The sequence below is a fragment of the Pagrus pagrus genome, assembly GCF_965226575.1.
Source record: "Pagrus pagrus genome assembly, chromosome: 13".
Taxonomy (NCBI): Eukaryota; Metazoa; Chordata; class Actinopteri; order Spariformes; family Sparidae; genus Pagrus; species Pagrus pagrus.
This window is the reverse complement of record NC_140197.1, coordinates 28021190-28040827: the sequence shown is the minus strand read 5'-3', so window position 1 is coordinate 28040827 and position 19638 is coordinate 28021190. Positions and strand designations below refer to the sequence as shown.

The 19638-nt window shown below is 41.8% G+C and overlaps 1 long non-coding RNA gene across 1 annotated transcript; it reads right to left on the bottom strand.

Moving 5' to 3' along the window:
* Window positions 1-209: 209 nt before the first annotated feature.
* Window positions 210-8542, bottom strand: LOC311268689. Its single transcript, XR_014624001.1, has 5 exons — window positions 8452-8542; window positions 6185-6457; window positions 6014-6093; window positions 1484-1653; window positions 210-1328 (listed from the first exon to the last, which is right to left on the bottom strand). It is a non-coding gene; the product is annotated as an uncharacterized lncRNA (long non-coding RNA).
* Between the last annotated feature and the right edge of the window lie 11096 nt (window positions 8543-19638).

The following is a 19638-nucleotide window of genomic DNA, read 5'->3' as shown; positions in this document are numbered from 1 at the left end:
TATTAAAAAGGTGATGCGAGTCCAAATTGCACCAAAAGTCTTAAAAATAACTAACTTTTTGTTCACTTACTCCCAAAACAAAAGCACGTAGACGAGTCAAGATGTTTACCACAAGAAGAAGGGGGTGCTCGTACCACTACTGCCCACAGGGGTCGCCAGAATCGACATAAAAAGTTTCTCGTAGCCGCTTTAACAAAATGTGACAAACACAGTGTAAGAAACATTTATTAAAGACTCTTCTGAGGCAAAAATACTGCAGCTTTTCTTAAGTTCACAGGTTTTATTGATCTCAATGGAACATTTGTGAACAATACTTCACTCCACATCAGAGCTCCTGCTGGATTTCTCATATTAAATTAAGACTCCACAGTCTCAGCTCTCTACTCTCTAGATATTTCAAGCGAATAAACACAAATATATATATATAAAATGGAACAACACTTTGAGACAATCAATCAATCAAGGTGAGTGAAGTACAGTATATACAAATAGTTTCAGGCTCTCGGGATTTACTGCGGGTTTTATAAATATGGGAACACAAACTTTCAGAAGGATAAGGTCAGTTCAAGGAGTAAACTAGGCCACTCGGCATATCCAGAGAGTTTGGGAGGGGTATGAATTTGAGTCGGACTGAATGCACTGCAGAGTCCAGAGGGACCGGGAGGCGGAGAACACGGGAGCAGAGATGGGTACAGCCGGGGACACGGTGCAGCCAATCAGACTCTGTGTTGTTGGATTTTCCTCGTAAGACCTTATTCTGATCTTATTTTGATGCTGGGACACGGCTCACTCAATCATTAAAATTTCCATAAACTAGCAATTTCATGCGGGATAATAAAAAGGTCTAATTCAGTGGAAGCAAATAGCACCTTGTGTCCTCAGGCGCCCCTTATCTCACAAAGAGATATCAGATTGTATTCTGTGTGCAACCAAATTATATTTTTGTTTGCCTCAAAGTGCAAAACAATCTTGCAGACATCTGAACGAGTGTTTTGAAGTAGTGCTTCTGTGCCGGGATGAGGCCATTTCTACACTCGAGTTTAATCTTCCAGATGTGAAAAATGCAACACTTTGACTCAGCGGATGTTAGAGGATTCTGTTTGTCTCTTTAAAGAGTCCTGTGCTGAAAAATGGGGATAAAAGCAGTTGTCATTTTTTTTCCATTTGTAACCACACGTCCAGATATAGAAAAGAAAGAAATCCATCCATGAAATGAGGTGCATCATGGGGGCTGGGGAAGGTGGCGCCCTGTGCGTTAAGTCGGGTCCAGTCTCTGCCATCGCGCTGTGGTGACCCAGGGGATGGAAAGCTTGTTTTGTTCAGAGGGTCTTTGTTCAGCCATGATAGCAGCGATAAGATGGAGCCGAACATAGAAAACATAAAACATCAGGGAGTATCAGCACATCACTGTTCATGCATTATTGTTGACTTAATCTGAACTTCACATGCTCTACTGTGGCCTCATTTGTGAACTTGAACTTACAGATCCACACGTGTATGCACACGCACAAACCGCCGCTCTGCAGGCAGCTCTCCTCTCTTTTTTTTTTCTTCTTCTTTCTTTTTTTTTTTTTTAGCACCCGTTGTCAAGTCTCAGTGCTTCTAAACCCTCGTCCTCATTAGACAGCAGCCCATCGCTCGGCTCCACAGTCGCTGTGGAAGGAAAGCAGTCAGAATCTTTTCAATACACACTTGTCAATCACTCTGACGTAAAAGGAGAGATAAAGATTTCACTGGCCGGGCTGCAGTCTGTACTGTAGGTTATGTTGCAGGTCCAAAATAGCTCTGTGGAATATTTGGTAAATTGAAATTCACTATATTTACAGTGTTCTTGCTTGTAGGAAACAACCATCTGGAGGAAATAAAGCACATAATACTAGGTGTGCTGCATATACTCAACAGAAACTTAAATCGTAAAAAACGATTTTGTTACATTTGTGGCACCATATTGAGTGACAAATCTATTAGGTACATGTGCAGTCTAATGATGTCCAATAACAGTCCTGCACTGAATCTCATCTTGCTGAGTGACCTTTATGGATCATTTTTTTCACGGCTGAAATTACTATTGCTGTCGATGCACTGGATTGCTGCAGTTAGTACAGTTCAATGCGGCAATTACATTTAATTATGCTCAAATATCCCCGCCAATATATGGATATGATATAAAGGAAAAAATGCACCAACATCAAAAAATAATCATTAGCAAATGTGAGTAGTTAGTAAGGAGTGAGTCAGGAATAAATTAGGAAGGACTTGATCGTTAATAAATTGTTAATCCCTCAATAGCTGTGGTTCAAGGACTATATAGACTATACATGGACTATATAGTAGATGATGCTGAGTGACTAGACGACAGACTGGGGGATATTACAGTATATTAATGAATGATTAAGTCATGATTAGTTCATAAATGTCTGTGAATCAACATACTGATCACTTTCCTCATGAGTTGTTCCTGATTAACTACGAACCAGCTGCTGAATGACACAAACTAGTGATGACTCATTAATTACTTATTACTTAATCATTAGTTACTCTTTTTGTGCACCGTCAAGTAAAGTGATATATATACGGAGTAGTTTGAAATTCCTGCTGTCTCTGCTTGTTAGATGAGAACATAAAGGAAAAACAAAGTAGCTATTGATCATAATCATGGATTGATGAGGGACTACTTAGTAACTACTCAGTATGATGTATCACTTAACTTTATGGGGTACAAAAAAAATAACTAATGATTAAGTAATTAGTAATTACTGAGCTGTTGCTAGTTTGACTCACTCAGCAGCTGGTTGATAGTTAATCAATAACAACTCAAAGAATCTGGTCAGTTAAAATAGATAATGAATTATTAGGTACTCTAAATATATCTATTATCTACTATATAGTCCTCTAATCACAGTTATACAGGAATTAGCCTACTTATTAACAGTTTATTAGTTGCTAGTAGTTTCTGATTAATTCCTAAACTTAACAAATTACCATTATTATCATCACCTGTTCTAGTGTTACAGTAGTTTAGTCATGTCAAGCTCAGTGGCGCCTCCAAGGGCTGATAAAATAGCGGTAAAAGAGTTGAGTCAATGTCTCTTGATCTAACAGTCATCGCTATTCAGATCAAAAATGTGTTTTCCTGAACATGATGGCACGAAAAAAAACACCACTTGTTTGACTGATAATATATCTGACATGCTCACTCTGGTGCATTCAGACTACGAGAGTGTGGGGGAGTGAGGAGGGAGAACAGGTGACATGGAGGTGAGTGAGAAAAGGCAATTAAAAACAGCAATTTGCTTAAACCCAGACCAGAAAAGTGAACGAGAAATGTAACCAGAAGAGTAAAAAAGAAGAAAGAAAGCGCAATAAAACAAACACCCAATTAGACATTATTGTAAAAAATGTGCTAAAAAAAGTTTATCCCATCTGTTCGGGGACTCCCAAAACACCTGGCAGGTTTGTTCCCCTGCCAGTGTTGACTCCATGTCTACGACCTTGTTACAGTTGTTCCTAATCAACATGTAACTCAGTGGGCAGTGTCCAAATGCACTGTGACCTCCCGGCCTCTAGGGGGAGCATTGAACTGTCTGCTCGGCCACAATATACTATACAGGTGGCCAAACATAGAATGTGATCAATGATTCAAAGAGCCAACACGCTCCACTGCACAAAAATGAGATATTTATATAAATATGGTTTATATTACAACTATAGATTTATCACCTGCCGTTGGGAGGCAGAGGTTTGATTCCTTTCTGTTGCATCAACCATTTTAATCACCATCATATCAACCAACACTGCCCTCAGTCCTTCGAGCTGTTACTTGTTAAATTGCCTTGCGGCTCCAATCTGTTCTCTGGGTTTTAATTAATCTACCATCTTTCCAATCCATGCTCATCGTATCTCACTGGCCTGTCTGTTTCTCAGTGCAATCTGTGTGTTTGACTTTTTGTTTCTGCTGCTGCTCTAATTGCACATGTCGTCCACATTCATTTATTAAATGCTTTCCCTGTTTTACATGTGCTAAAAAAAAGATTTCTATGTTATTACAAGGTTTAGTTGATGGTCGCTGATTGCTGCTTAATGTTCTCCACTCTGGAACATACTGTATCAACATGCTTGTCCCTGTAGATGAATAAATTGTTGTTTCAAGACCTTCGCCTCCACTTTACTACTAATTTCTTTCTTGCATATACTTACTCCAATTTTCTTTCCTCAAAACCTCATTCATGTGCTCCCTTTTTACATCTCAATACTGTACGCTAACTTACCTGCTGCATAACCCTACGACTAAACCTTCATTCATGTCTCTTGTCCTTGTATTTTTTCTCCAACTAATTAAACATCTTCTTGCAGTAGGGTTGGCCTGGTGATTACAACTTATAAAGTTTTTTTTACTTTCACTGGGTGCTTTCACTGCTTGAGATGGCTCCTCTTTTCTGCAGGTGAAGGTTATCTAGTTTTTCCAAGTATTTGTCCTCTACCCATTTGATTGTCCCCTTTTCCTTATCTAGAAGAAAGAAAACCTCTCTGCCCTACAGGGCTGTGCTTTTGTCACCGGATCAGCCTGTACTCAGTGAACAAGCACTACACTGGTCATCCAAGACCAAACAAGGTGTACTTTCCTCTGCCAAGTGTACGAGGAAAAAGCAGTAAAAAGCACACCATCAGACCAAAACCAACTTTGCACTAAAAAAGGTCCAGTGTGGAGGATTTAGGGGGATCAATCAACAGAAATTAAATATAATACACATATCATTCTGTTGTCATTACCTTAGACCACTGTTTTTAGTGGCCACCGTAGGTTCTCCTGCACGCTTGGAAGGGGAAAGTGAATGGAGGGGTATTCAGTTGGTTGCAATCTGACACCTCACCGCTAGATGCCTCTAAATCCTAACCTGACTCACCAGATGCACCTGAGAGGTCATCCGTGAAAACCGTTTGGAAAAGGGAAGGTTGTTTCAAAAAATACTTGGCTGGTGATTGGACGAAGCATCGGTCATTCTCCACGGTGAAGTTAGCCCTGAACATGTTACGTTAGACTGTCAAAATAAAAGCTCAGCAGTCCAGTTAGCAACATTATTTGATATACAAAGTCTGTTTAGACTTTAAAAACGAAGTTTGCTGATGAGAAGCTCACAAAGTATGAAACAGTAGTGGTTTGGTTAGGGTTAGGAAAAGATCTTACTTCGGGTTAAAATAACTTATGTAAGTTGCGCAAGTGATGTCATTTACATAAGCTCACAATTTAAAAACAAACGCCGGTGTTTGGAGGGGAAGTCCAGTGAATCAAAGTAAAATATCACTGTAACATGTTATTTTCGTAGCGTGTAATACTGGTCGTCACATCTAAACCACGCCTGTAGCTGCCAATAGTTCCTCAGAGGACTCCTCATAACAGTCTGAACCACTGTGGTTTTGGACACAAGCACATTGTTTGAAGCCTGGCAAGATTGATCCCTGATTCCACGTGATCTCACAAACCCAGCTGCTTTGCAAGGTACACTAAATCCTACACACTGGACCTTTAACGCAAATGAGACAAAAACTTGATAATGTGATGAAAATCCTGATGAAACTTTGATTTCTAAACTCAAATAATGAAAATACAAGAGGGCTCACATACACAGCCCTGTTCTGACCTCTATGAGATGGAGGGTGATTATTGTTGTCCTCTGTTAAAACGCATTGAAAATTGTGTTATTGTCAACACGTCGTGGGATCAAAGAGCTCTTTTACGACTGAAATGCAGTAACACTATCACTGAAATGCACTCGGAAGTGAACAATACAATTGGCTGGATCTATTCCACAGTACGCTTGGCAGAAATTTTAGAGGTCAATGCGGATTAAATAGCTCAAATGAAAAAGTCTTCTCATTTAGTTACAGTGAAACAGAAAGTGGTGTTAATCTCGTCTTTGATGAAGCAAAAGGACCCAGTTGCATTAAAAATCCCACTGCATATGTCAAGACTGGAGCTGACAACACAAATACTGTGAAGCTAAATTCAATTTACCTGCTGTGGCTTCTTGCATCAAAACCAATGCATCTTCTGGGTTTGGTCACATGTTCACTAAACATGGTCCATCATAACCGCTGAAACAGATAAAAAGCAAGGAGACTAAATACAGTTTAGCTGACATAACTGCACAGGAAGTCAGTATGACGGTTTGCATTTACGACTTACGCCGTGATGTTTGAGTCGATAGGCCGGTAAAGAGTGCGACACAGTTCTGTGCCAGGATGAGGCACAGAGTACAGAAGGTGTAGCTGCAGTCTCCTGAACACAAGCCAGAGCACACGTTCACACACATCTGGCAGCAGATGTCGCAGCAGTGGTCAGAGCAGTATCTCCAGTCGTCACACACACACGAGCAGCAGCCGCCAGCCGGTCCGCATGCCTCCTTACTTTGTAGGCACGAGTTGCGAGGCTTGCAAGACTGTAAGCCCATGGGTCTGCCTGTTAAAAACACACACACCGAGAGATGGGATATTGAAGAAAAAAAATCACTGTCTGGAAAAATGGTATTCTTTTCAAGTCCAGAATTGGGATTGCGGATGTATGTAGCAGATGGAAGCTGTGGAGAAAAAGATTCTGATAATTGACTGTCAGCCTGTCCAGAACATTGTACAAGTTTCCTGCTATCTCCAGTCCAAAGTTCTTCCCACATGCAGTTTTTTTTGCTGATGTTCCTCTGTGAACAGTTTGACCAACTTTTTATACAACTCTTGATGTCATACTTTCCCCCCCTGAGGCCTTTAGTCCAGTCAGCCCCCATCATCTGCCGCGTTCGTGAGACAAAGAATAAAGTCAGCCGGAGCAACAATTCAGAGAAGCAATCGGCCATTCAGAAAAGTAAGACAACCTCAAATGTCGCCATCAACAGAGTTATTCTCTGTTAACAAACCCAATATGCTCGTAACAGGAAGAAAAAAAAACTTTTAGGCTCTGAGCATGAAATTAAACAGAGAGGCTCTTTCTTACTACTTGTCACGGGGGCCTTCAAGATAGAGACAGCGGTAGGCAAGGATAATGAGCAATGCAGCACGAATGGGGAAACACTTATTTAATTACAACAACAGCACTAACTATCCAAGTCTCCCTAAAAATGAAGACATATAGTACAGCAGATGTTTCCGACCATTTGAAACAAAAATTGTTTTTCCTTTTTCCCTCCGAGGCGTCTTTGAAGGGGGAAAAACAATGTGCAGATTTATTGTAATGATCCTCATTTCACACATAAAAGAAAAAAGAGCTTCATTTACTATAAGACATAAAAATGAGACTTACTTTACACACTGAGGGCTGGTGACAAATCAGTAACTAGCCCAGGGCGTGCAAAACACATAATGTCACATAGATAACACCTTATCATCATAATCATTACAAACAATCAGCCCGAAGCCAACTGCATTCACGTCAGAGTACACGGCAGCTACAGCGTTACACAAACGCAGATACGACAATCAGAAAAAAAGGATTACGCAAAACAAACAGTCAGCAGTCTTACGTGTAGCTACAACACTCACCACTCTATCCTTTATGAGGAGGCTGCTCGGTCCTCTCTGACTGAGAGGCTCAGTGAGCTCTAGTATCTCTACATCTGTAAAAAGCCCTGATTGGAAAACCACCATCTCACATCACATCTGGTCGCACTTTTAACTCGCTCCAGTGACTCCGGCTATTTATACAAGCACCTTGTGATAGAGCTGATCAAGGAAGGACTGTTTTTAGTTTTAGTGCAGCAGACTCATTGGAAAAAAGACTTAAAACTGTTACAACTCTTGGGCACTTTAAGAATGTCCTTGGTAAACGTCCATCACCTGCTTTTCACTGTTTTAATTGCTTTTGGGGATCTGTATGCTTTCGAAAGGTAACAATTCAAGCTGATTTGGTTTGCCGATTTGTATTTTTCATGTTGTAAGTAAAGTATTTGAGTAAATGTGCTTAGTTACTCTCCATCCATGTACTGTAAATGTGCAGATTGCATATTTGCACTCATAGTTTGCCATAAAGCTAGGGTTGGTCAGTTATTCGACAAGCGTTTGTTATTTTTTGTACAACTGACAAATAAAGGAAACCTTGTACCTGCCTGTCTTCCACAAAGCAACACGAATGTATTGCTAGAACGATTAGCGAGCTAGTGGCACAAGAATGGCCAAAATTTCCAGAACTGACAGCAGTTAGCTTCCTAAGCTAACACAGGTGCACTAAGCACACAGTCCCTGAGCAAATCTGATCAAGTTAGCACAAAGCACACAGCGGTAAGGGTTGTTGTGACGGCTACTCTGCATGCTTTTATATGATTGTGGCATTTTGGCAATTTATTTCTGTATTTATTAAGCTAGAATAAGCTACAAGAGCGTGTTGAACGTAGCAAACTAGCTGCTAACACATATCCCCCAGTCAGTGTCAGTGTTCAAGACACCAAAAAATCAAATGAAAGAACAAACCTGTATAGCTCGAGGACTCAAGCAGGTAAAAGCAGGGCAGGAAAATGGGACAAGGAGACGCAGAACAACACAAGGACAAAACAGACGAACCAACGAAGAGTGAAGGGGAAACGCTGGCTTAAATACACCGGGGTGATTAACTAATGAGACACAGGTGCACACAGACAGGAAGGGAGGAAGTGGGGAGTGAAACATGACACATGATGATATAAACTACAAAATAAAACAGGAAACAACAAAAAAAACGAAACCATGACATGTATAACTTGTTATATTGCATTTTTATCCATATCAAATTATATTTTTCTAACTCTCATTTTTCACGTCATCTGTTTACCGTCTAAGCGCCTGCATCAAATCTGCAACTCATATTGTTCGTTTATGTGACAAAGAAACCTCGAAACATATTGAACACGCCCACATTACACCTTGTATAGAGACGGACTGCAGAGCGTATCATACAGGAAGCGATATCGAGGCTGACTGATCAAAGTTAAAGTAACTCTGCTTCAGTTTGTGGCAGATGCAGCCTCTTCGTCTGTCTTTGAAAACTGATCACCTCTTTCCAAAAAAAGCCGATGTGATCCTGTGATTAAAAAACTCTCCCCAGGAAACAGATTGCCTTTATATTTTTACTTACATATTGTATTCTCACAGGAGCGACACTCATCACGGTTAATCAAGGACAGAGAACAGACTACATCTGTTCACATGGCAGCTCTCCTGACGTTTTATTATTTCCCTTCCCTCCTCCTCTCTGTCATTCTGTCTCTTTCTCTCTTTCACCCCCTTCCTCTTTTTTTTTTTCAGACGCACTCGTTCTTGCTTCTTGCTCTCTGTAACACAAATGTCAGCCGGGCTGGAGAGTGACAGGTGAACGACAGTGAAGCAGATTTGACCTTGACGGCTCCGAGAGTGAAGTGACAGTAATAAAAGGCTGTAGTGAGCTATTGTTGGCCCTGGGGGCATCCATTAATGAATGACATGAAACAGCCGTGAGATGCAGGGACAGGCTGGGGAGGTAGGAATGATGGAGGACAGGTGACAGCAGCCCACACACGGCCCTCACCTGTGATGAGCTCAGCCGGCAGCCGGCAAAAAGGTTTCACTCTTAAACATACAGTCGGCGGCACAGACGGCTGAATCCGGAGACCGATGTGCACACATGCATACGAGCTATGTGTGGAGGTGTCAAAACACACAACCACCTACAAACAGTCGCTGTCTGAGGACATTCTGTCAAAAGGGTGTGTTTACTGTAGAATAAATCACCAGCTATTTCATTACATTATTCATGTGCTAAGTAGACCCCATCTGCACCCGAGGGCGAGTTACATTTTTTCTTCACCTCCCACTCACTCTGACTCTCATACTCGGATCATGCACCGATACAAACCCCAGTGACAATTCAGCTTAATCCCCCAGTTTCCCCCCCGCTGCAGTGCATCCTGTTAGTGAATTGTTGAGAGTGTGGAAATGAGGCTATTTCAGGGATTCGAGCATCTTCAGAATCAAAAAGAGCTGAACGTACGGCGCGTTTTCAGGTTTTCTTACGCTCCAGAAGATATTCGTCTTTTTCAGCTGATATCAGGATAATTATAGATAATGAATTGATAGGGGTGATAAGTGTCAAACCACTAATGGAATGCAGTACTTAACCTCCATAATCCCATCGTGCCCTTCACTTAGTGTCAGGATAATTAGATTACTGCTGCTGATACCTTCTTTACTCGCAGACACTAACTTAAACCTGCACACTCCTGCCGACTGCACGCACACAAACACACACTGCGCCTGTATGATGGACTTGTTTGAACTTGTACACACATTTTAATGCATGCACATATGTTCAGATAAAGTGAGGAGGGGACTACTGTAGTTTGAATAAAAGTTCAAAGTTCAAAGTTAATAGGTGTGAAACAACCAAATCGACAGAATGTATGTTGGCGCTGTACGTTTCTGCAAACCAATGGATGTGTTGAAAGGGTAAATTTGCAATTTTATGTCATGACTACACTTTGTTTATTGTCTGGTTACATTATGGTACAAAAACCACTTTGAAAGGAAAGGAAAAGATTATGTTTTAGCTTATCTGGCTGCACAAACACGGTTGGAAATCGTCCTGAAGTCTCGTCAACAATATCAGATTTTGTTGCAACCGACAGGCTGGAAAATCATCAGCGGTTTCACACTTACAAATATTGAAACACAGCGTTGAACGGCGGTCGTTTCATCCTCGGTTTCATTCTGTTCACGCTGAGTCATCTGACTAAGGCAACATTTCAGATGAGCTTCAGTATGAAAATAGTCCATCATGCAACTCCGTCAAGGAATAAGATGAGAAATCAAACGCTGGAAAGGTGTAATTACAGTTCCATCTCCTCAGTGTTGGGTCCGACAGCGCTTGGTATGATGTCCGCAATGTATTTCCGCCACCTGCCTTGGGAGGATGGCTCAAGATAAGCAATGAGTAACAGTTTAACCTGTAAAAACAGTGAGAGATTTACTGAACCTGTCGGAGAAGATACGGCCGTGCTGGGTGATATATGGCGGCGGGGAGGGCACACTGTGTAACAGGCGACTCCAGCATTTCATCTGGGTTTGGCATAGACGCTCATATTTTACCCCAGCCATCGCCCAAGGGCTCTGCTCCAGCACCCCACATCTCTACATCACTCCTATCAAGTGGGTGGGAAGGAAGATCTAATTGGCAGGTGGCATGTCACATTCGGGGGGGTGTCAGGGAGAAGAATAAGTGTTGAAGAAGATGTTAGCAGGGAGGAGCCTCAGGTAGTGGGAAAAGAGTGTGAGAATTTATTCTATTTATTCTCAGAGCTGTAATGGTTCGATTTACATTCAGGTATCCATCGTGCCCAGAGGACTGAATCCTAATGACTTTGATAATCCCCCGACTTTTTATTTAAGTGATTTGTTGAAATATCTCAACGTCTATTTGATGGATCGGCATAAATTATTGTACAGACATTTATGGTTCCCAGATTACAAGGTACAAGGAAATACCTTGTAACCTCGCTGAATTTCTTACTTTTCCTTCAACAACTACTGGATGGATCGTCATGAAACCATTAAAGGAGCTACGAGGAGCTTTTATCATCTCCACTACCTGATTTCAAAGATCTAGCGTGTGCATTTCTTTTGGAAGCGAGTCAAAGAAAGACCAAACATGTGTTCATTGCTATTTTTCTTTTATAAACACAGTGGGTTTGCAGGATGCATAGCAACGAGGTCATCTATGTGTTGCTTACTATAATATGAGAACGGTGAAAGAATGTAAACTTTGTTTCAGTGCCGTACCACGAGACTCGAGAGCAGCTTCTTTCCACAGGCCTTCAATTCATCCTCAACACTTGTACACACTAGTATGTTGATATACTACACATACACATACAAGTGCTTTATAATCTGATGCCTCTATCATTGGGACTTGGAAGACTTGTCCACCTTAGTTTGGGTTTAAATGACTCCTTCGTTAAGGTTTGGGGAACAATCTGGGGAGGGAATGATCGTGTTCACGGTGAATAGAAACCAACTTTGGAAATCACGTCCTCCCTCGATCACCAGACAGCCTCATCGCTTGAATTTTAACACATCCTTCATGGGCATTTGCTGAAGCAGCCGATGCTGTTGTTTTGTCTTTGGCGGACAGTCTCGGTGGCTTGGTTTATTGCCTGCAAAACTAATGACATTCCCATCAGTCTCAGCTGTTCTTTGTGCTTGCTCCTCATTAGCAAATATTAGCATGCCAACATGCTAATGATGTTGCACATGAAAAAGCGCTGTATCTGCTTGACATCGGGGTACCGAGACCAGGTGAGAGTTCGGCGCCCTATAAAACATGAGCTTTTGGAAGCACTCATCTGGTGGTCGGATGAGCAACACTTCCAGAAATCTGCTTCTTTAACTTTTATGCTGCTGCCACTCAAGGACAGACCGGCCATCTGGATTTGTGGAGGACCTTTGTGCCAGTGGTGACTCGGCAACCACTGATATGAAAAAGTGTATAAAATAAACGGCCTACTCTGTTTGGCTTTCCTGATTTAGACCGGCCCACTGGGTCCGCAGAGGTGCCTGTGCAGAGAGGTCATCAATTTATAGGATCTCTGGAGTCACATTTTTCTTTACTGGATCTTTTTCAGATCATTCCTCAGCTACTGGTAATATAATTAAGTCACTGCTGACCAGGAGGTATTTTCACTTTAAATGTTTAAGACAGTGATGTATCTGTTTAAACATATAGTGTGTTAACGTGTCATTTATCAGTTCAGCTCAGACAACAAACTCCCCCGTCTGCCAGCTGGAGGCTGACTACTGTATTTTCCATCATCACCTGTGAAGTATCAGGTGGATTTGATACTGAGAGCTGCGATGGAGAGGCGCCACGACAGGCTTTCCATAATGACTGATGTCATCTGTCGCACTTTCATTTACTGTTCAAAGTGATGGACAAATGCCCAGAGTGTGCCAAGAGACCGTGTCATCAAGATGTCTTTTTGAAGAAGTGCTTCTGGCACTTGACGAGCTGGCAGGATGTCTCCGTGTCTTTCTTGCCCACGGTGAGACAAGGAGATCGATTATGATTGGTTTCACAGCAAGTAGTCAAGCTGCAAGATTGACTTGGTAATGCGTGTTGACATGGAGATCAACCGAGCCTACTCAAGCAGCTGGTATTAATGGAGCACAAAATAACAACTGTGTGTTAGCTAGTGGCTGCGCAAATCCTCATTCCCTCTCATTAGGCAAAACACCCACTCACAGATGCGCTTGTGTGGCAACAAACTAGACTCCTGTAACAAAGTAGCCCCGACTCGTGTTGTTATGGCAATCAGACGATCCCGTGTCATGCTTAGTCGAGCTGCAACCTCTCGTGACTCCGTCTGCATTTCACCGAGGGATCGACTCTTCAGAACGTGACCTTCTTCTGTTCTTTTAGACAGTGAACGGTTTGTTTTTTTCCTTTACCTTTATCATAAAAGTGCAGGTGTCAGGGACTGCATTCCTCTTTCACCAACCTTCATACATTGCAAAGGCATCTTATAAAAGACTAAATCAAAAAAAAAAAAGAAACATTAGAGTTTCTCCATCGTATTCAGTGTGAGCAGGGTGAAGTGTCTGTGTTGCTCCTTTACAACCGAGTTATGAAGAGACAGCAAACAAATTGAAAGACAGACATGCTGATGCTAACGTTCTTCCTTTTGCTAACGCTGTCTGTGTTTGTGTGGACTGTGACGCTCTAGTGGAGCATGCTTGGCATCCAGCGCTTTCTCGAGCCCATTCATCAAAAGGACCAGTGCTCTTGTGAGTGAGAAGATTTATACACCATGGAAGAGAGGTGGGGAATTAGCCCAGATTTATGAGCACAGACCGCAATGGCAAGGCACTGGCAGCTGCTACTTGACATTTGAACAGAGAATGTGAAAGAAAATTGGAGACGGGGGAAACAGGAAATTGGAACAACAGAGAGGTGGAGAGGGACTGAGAAATGAATGAGACATAGCTGGTCCAAAATTAAAAAAAAAAAAAATAGATGTGATTAGGAAAGCTAATTTCCAAATAAGGCTAAAGATGAAAAATATCCAGTCATAGAAGTCGATTCAGCAACCAAGCTTCGTCTCAAATTGTTTTGTTTTTTTGAATAATGTCACCGGAAGATGGTAAAAATGGTAACTGCATTATCATTTTTGAATAAAAAGACCTTTATTTATGACTTATGTGAGGGTCAGTACGTCATCTTTTCTTGAAATGGAGATCCAACAAAGAACTTGATGATCTTAGCCATGAAACTAGTTCAGTGTGAGTGACAGGCTGGACTTAAAATGCAGGTTTCATCGCCTCAGTTCAGCATCCATCCAACTTTCCACTCTCAACTGTCACATTGTGGTTGATAACATGATCCTCCGACTCCTTCGGCAGGTCAGAGGCTGCGGCCTTTAAGTCGACTCCCTGGGACTTACAGCCTCAGACTTTGTCTTAACAACAGGGCAAAGAAGAAATGTTCGGTCAGAAATCAGAAGTATCTTTGTTGATACAACTGCAAGCCAGGAAGGAATTTAAAGCAATGCAGCAATAGTTGGAAATAGATAGTTGTCTTATTTCCAGCTGTGGTCTTGAAGCGATGAAGTGGATTTCAGTGATACAGAAATAAAATTAGCAATACCACAGTGAAGAAATACTCCAAGTAAAAGTCTTCCGTTCAAAAGTTTACTTCAGTAAAAGTACTTTACATTACTTTAAGTATTTGCATCAGATTTTTCATAAACGCACAGTAATGCAAAATGTTAGCTAGTTAGCTCAGTTAGCGGTGCAGCTACTGATCTGGATGGGGAGTTTGGAGAATTGGAATAGCGTTGGGGTTAACACCACTAGCACAGGAGCTTATTAGCATGCTAACTTCAGTATGCATCTTTGCAACACAACACATAGACATCATAGACGTGACTCAGGCACAAATATTCACAGACGAGGTGTTTTATGATTGTATTCACGTTACGTTTTGTCTCATTCACCAGCTTCCTTTCTTATTCTATGACTCTCGACCAAATGAAACACCCCTCGAGCAATATAACAGATTGTTCATTGTTGGAAAAAATTGGAATAATGTGAGTACACAGCTCAACAGAATATATAACAAAGGTTTAGTTGTCTTTAAGCATTGTAATGCAGAAACGTTATATATTTAAAACAACAAAAATAAAAGCAGCGGGGCCCATTTCAGAACAAGATATATTGTTTTGGATAATAATCGTTGATGCATTAATGTGTGCTTCACAGAAATGTTGCTAATGAGCTAATTATAATCACTAGACACTGTTCTGTACCCACAGGGATAAGGAAAGTCTGATCTTTTCTTAACCTGTAATAATACATTCATTTGTTGACTTTATTTTCAATTAAATTCAAATCACTTCATTTGTCCCTGAGGGGCCGTCGCAGAGGCACGTAAAAGTATTATTCAGATAAATCATCTGAATCTGCAAAGCAACTGGTAATTAAAGTTATCAAATAAATGTGCTGCAGTGAATAGGAGCAGCATCCGACTGAACTGTAGTAGAGTAGAAGTATAAAGTACTTCTTGTAGTTGAGTACCAGATCTTCAGTAGTTACTTTCCATCGTTCACAATGATGGCTTCAAATGAGCATGCAGAGTGAGTTTACATGCATCTGGTTCTTAAAAAAACAGTAATGCAAGAAGGTTGTGCTGCTAAAATGCATCTTTTCATCAGACTTTACATGATAAGAGGAGATTGGAGACAAATATATCCTTCTAGGAGAATATTACACAACCCATTGCACCAGAATTGGGAGAAAAAGAGAGCAGTGAGAGCATCGGGGTTGCTCATTGGGTCTCTGTGTTCATAAAACTTTCAAAAAGAGAAGAGGAGAGCAGACAGGACATGAATGCCCTGGATGGTCTGCACCACAGTGGGAGGCTGCCCTTCTCACCTGGGTTTAGAAGGCATGCTGCAGTGAATGGAAGATCAGACGGAGGTGACAAAAGCATAGAGGAGGATTTTCAGCCGTGGCCCGTATGCAGTCAGATCCACTCAGGGTGAACGGTGGCGAGGTGACAGAGAGCCACAGAGGACAGTGGGTGCTTGCCCTCGCGGCACTCATCCACACCCCAATTGAACCCGAATCTGACTCACTGCGTCGGTGTTCAGCTTCCATTAGTGTGCCGGTGGCCTGCGTTCTACCTACCGACTTCATCACGATTCCCCCACATCCCTGTTAGCCATCTGTGAGCACCAAGACAGAGGAGACTGCCCCTCTGTCGGGGACAGTCCCTGCCACAGCTAGTCAGGTTTGTCTTGGCTGGATGCAGAGAGCCCCTAGAGCGAGCCGCATGGCGTTAGTAAGCCGCCTGAGAGATGGTGCAGCCAGGGTAGGTTGTCGGGGCTGGGAGCCGAAGAGGCTGGGAGCCAGTAGAGCGTCCTGTCTGATGCTCTCTTAAGCTGGAAGATCAGAAGGAAGGAGAGAACATCCTTGTGGGCCATGGCACAGTGTGTGCAAGCAAATGCTCCCAGGGTGGATTGTCGTCATATGAGAAGAAACCACAGAGGACGGTGTTCGGTCACGAAGCACACAGATTCTCTTGTGAACTACTGAATCTAAGCCAAATCTCACACAGAGATTACAAAATGATAATTTTTTTCAATGGAATACTAAGAAGCTCTGTGGGAGCTCTCAACCAGCCCCAGCAAGCATTAGATGTCATTTCAATGTCTCAGCTAGATACAGTATAGCTAAGATCCAGTCCGGCTATGTGAAACACACTTCTTGCCAAAATTATCTTGAAATTCTTCAGATTTAAGTTTTTGCCAATGCAGCTTGTGAGATCTAAGATATTCCATCATGTAGACAAAGTCAACAGTGATAACATGTTATTCAGTTCAACTTCATTCACATAATCTATGCTCAGACACACTGTAGCTCGTGCTTCGATTGGCTTTTTGTAGCAAAGTCAGAGTTGAGGGGAGGTCGGGACGGTTGGATGGGTCATATACTGGACTTTCCTCCTGAAGACCAGGGTTTGTTTGTGACCCAAGACTCAAGAGTGACTATGTTACGCAAGTAAGTTACATACGCAAATTGCATTACGTGAGTGACGTACTTACGTCACTTAGCGTGACCAAAGTCGCTCCTTACGCAAGTTACAAGTGTGAATGTAGTTATTTTAGTAGTAGTGTTGGAGCCTTAAGCCAACCAACTAGTTTTGGGGCGTTACCCTAACCCAACCAACTGTTTGATCACATTAATAATAGTCCAAAAGTCACAATATGTCGTAATATGTAAACTGTTTGCAAGCACGCTAACTTTATTTTGAAAGTCTAATCTGAATTGCATGCTTTGTATTATTGCTAACGTCACAGTTAGAGGCTCAAGGCCACTGACCAAGCTGCTGTATTGATGAGTCGGAAGTGAGAACGCACTGGTACAGACAGATATTAGACATCTTTTAATACAAAGCTGCATGTTGGGTTTTCTTTGTATTTACATCTCTGCAATGACATAAACTTATTTCACCCCAGAGATGAAGCAGTGAAATAAAAAGTAAAAAAAGGAGTAAAAGAAAAAAACAGTTCAAGGGGTTTTGGGAGCTCAGTCACCGTGGAGTCTCAAGAGGCAGCCGGTATTGAATCAAGAACAACTGAGTTGAGTCAATAAAGACCTGTGAGGGCAGGGCGGCGGGTCAGGATCAGAATTTATCCACAAAATGTCAGTCACACTGCTCAAATTCTGCAGATCACTCAAGTTTGTCTTTGCACTCTTCACCCTTTTGTGTTGATAGTCTTGCATTAATTAACTTCACTTCTTTTCTAACTAATCACTATAGGATCTTAGCACAATTACTCGGGGATGACATCAGCTGAGTCGCTCTTAAAGATAAATTCTAATGAAGTTTTTACTGTGGGCTGTGCGTGTATATAATATTTGAAAGGCAAACATTACAAATGAAGATAAAGCCGTTTTTTTGTGATGTGTTTGACTATGATCCCTCGACAGAGGCAAACCCCATGCTGAAATATAAAGACTTTGCATTTGGGAATAGATAAGGGCTCAATTGTCGACTGTTGAGGCTGCCGAGGCCCGGAGGCATTCTTCCTGGAGGTTTTCGGAGGCTGGCTGTATAGAGTGATGGAAGCTGTTGCATCAACAGCAGATAATATCTGACTCCCTTCTCTTCCTGCCTGAGGGGGAAAATATATGTGAACCTGAAATGCACTCAGTCTATTCAATCCGAGACTGTCGTCAAAAAGACAACCACAGGCCCGCGCAGTGGTTAATGTTTAATGGACTTAAAGGACATGATTGCCCACTGGCACTGTATCAAATTTATGGGGCAGCCATATTCAGTGCCAGGATAAAAGGTTTGGCTCCGTACTCCTAATGACAAAAATGACCTCTATCATAAGTGTGCGTCTGCTGAAGTTACCGCAGCTGTCCAATTTCACGATGCCTTGACGTCACAAGGACACTAATTACGCTTTTGATATAATCACTCCACAAGAGCTCTCTATGATTAGCTCGAGAGGCCTCTCTAATGAAAATGATGTCTTGCTTTGTTAACCTTGTGTGGCTTTAACGCTCAGGTGTTAAACGGGGGAGGAAGCGGGCTGCATGCTGAAAAATAAGAAGTTACATCAAGAACATTAAACCTTTAGTCTGAACGGCTCCATCAAATCTCATCAGCTCTGATGCCGCCATAACTGGGGTTATGGATGGATGTACTTTACAGCCCACTTTATTGTTCCTTTATGAAAATCAATATGTCATTTTATGGCAAATCTTACAAATACTGTCAAACTGTTAACGGGTCATCTAATCTCCGGTGGCCAATTACGTTAGAGGAGAGGAAAGGAGCAGTTTTTCAAGCCTCATTTACAGGACGGGATTTCGTTGTTAATGTTTTAATCTTTCTCCGGCGGGAATCAGTTCTTAACGACAGTCAGCAAATGTTCTTGCAAAACATATGTTCAGCCCGGTTGCCAGAATAAAATGTTGGCATGTGTTTTTCTGCAAACTGCGGAAACTTTAAATGTGTTCATTCAACATCTCGACAGTGTTATAATCACATTCAGATTTATATGTAAGTATGAGCTGACTTTGCACCCAACTATTTGGCTTCAAAACTGAGTTATTGCAGCGACCATTTCACGGTCATCTTTGGAGCAAAACAGCATTTTGCAGCTGTTAGTAGCAACAAAACTGGGTATGTGTTGCGACCATTTATATCTTTCCTAACCCTAACCAAGAGGGTAATTAAAGGGATTTTGGGGGCATTTTGCAGCCATCTTTGCAGCAACAAAATCTAGTAACTTTAGCGACAATCAGGATATTTCGCAGCCATCTTTGTGGCGACATGTTCAGGTACTTTAAGCTAGAACATGATATCTTCCTGACCCTAACATAGTTTATTTTGTGCCTACCCCTAAAAGCACAGTGCTGTCACTACATGAAATTGAAAATTGACATGTAAAGGAACGTAGAATTTCAACCTATCTGTTTGCAGAGATGTACGATGTCAACATTTTGCTCAGGCGATTGGGTTGATCATCCTCCTCTTGCATCGCTGCTCAATGTTTCGTTGGCATGTCAGAGCCATGTGCTACATCAGCTTTTTGTTGACTCCTAAAATAATGTCTGACAGTCACTCTGAGTGTAAACTTG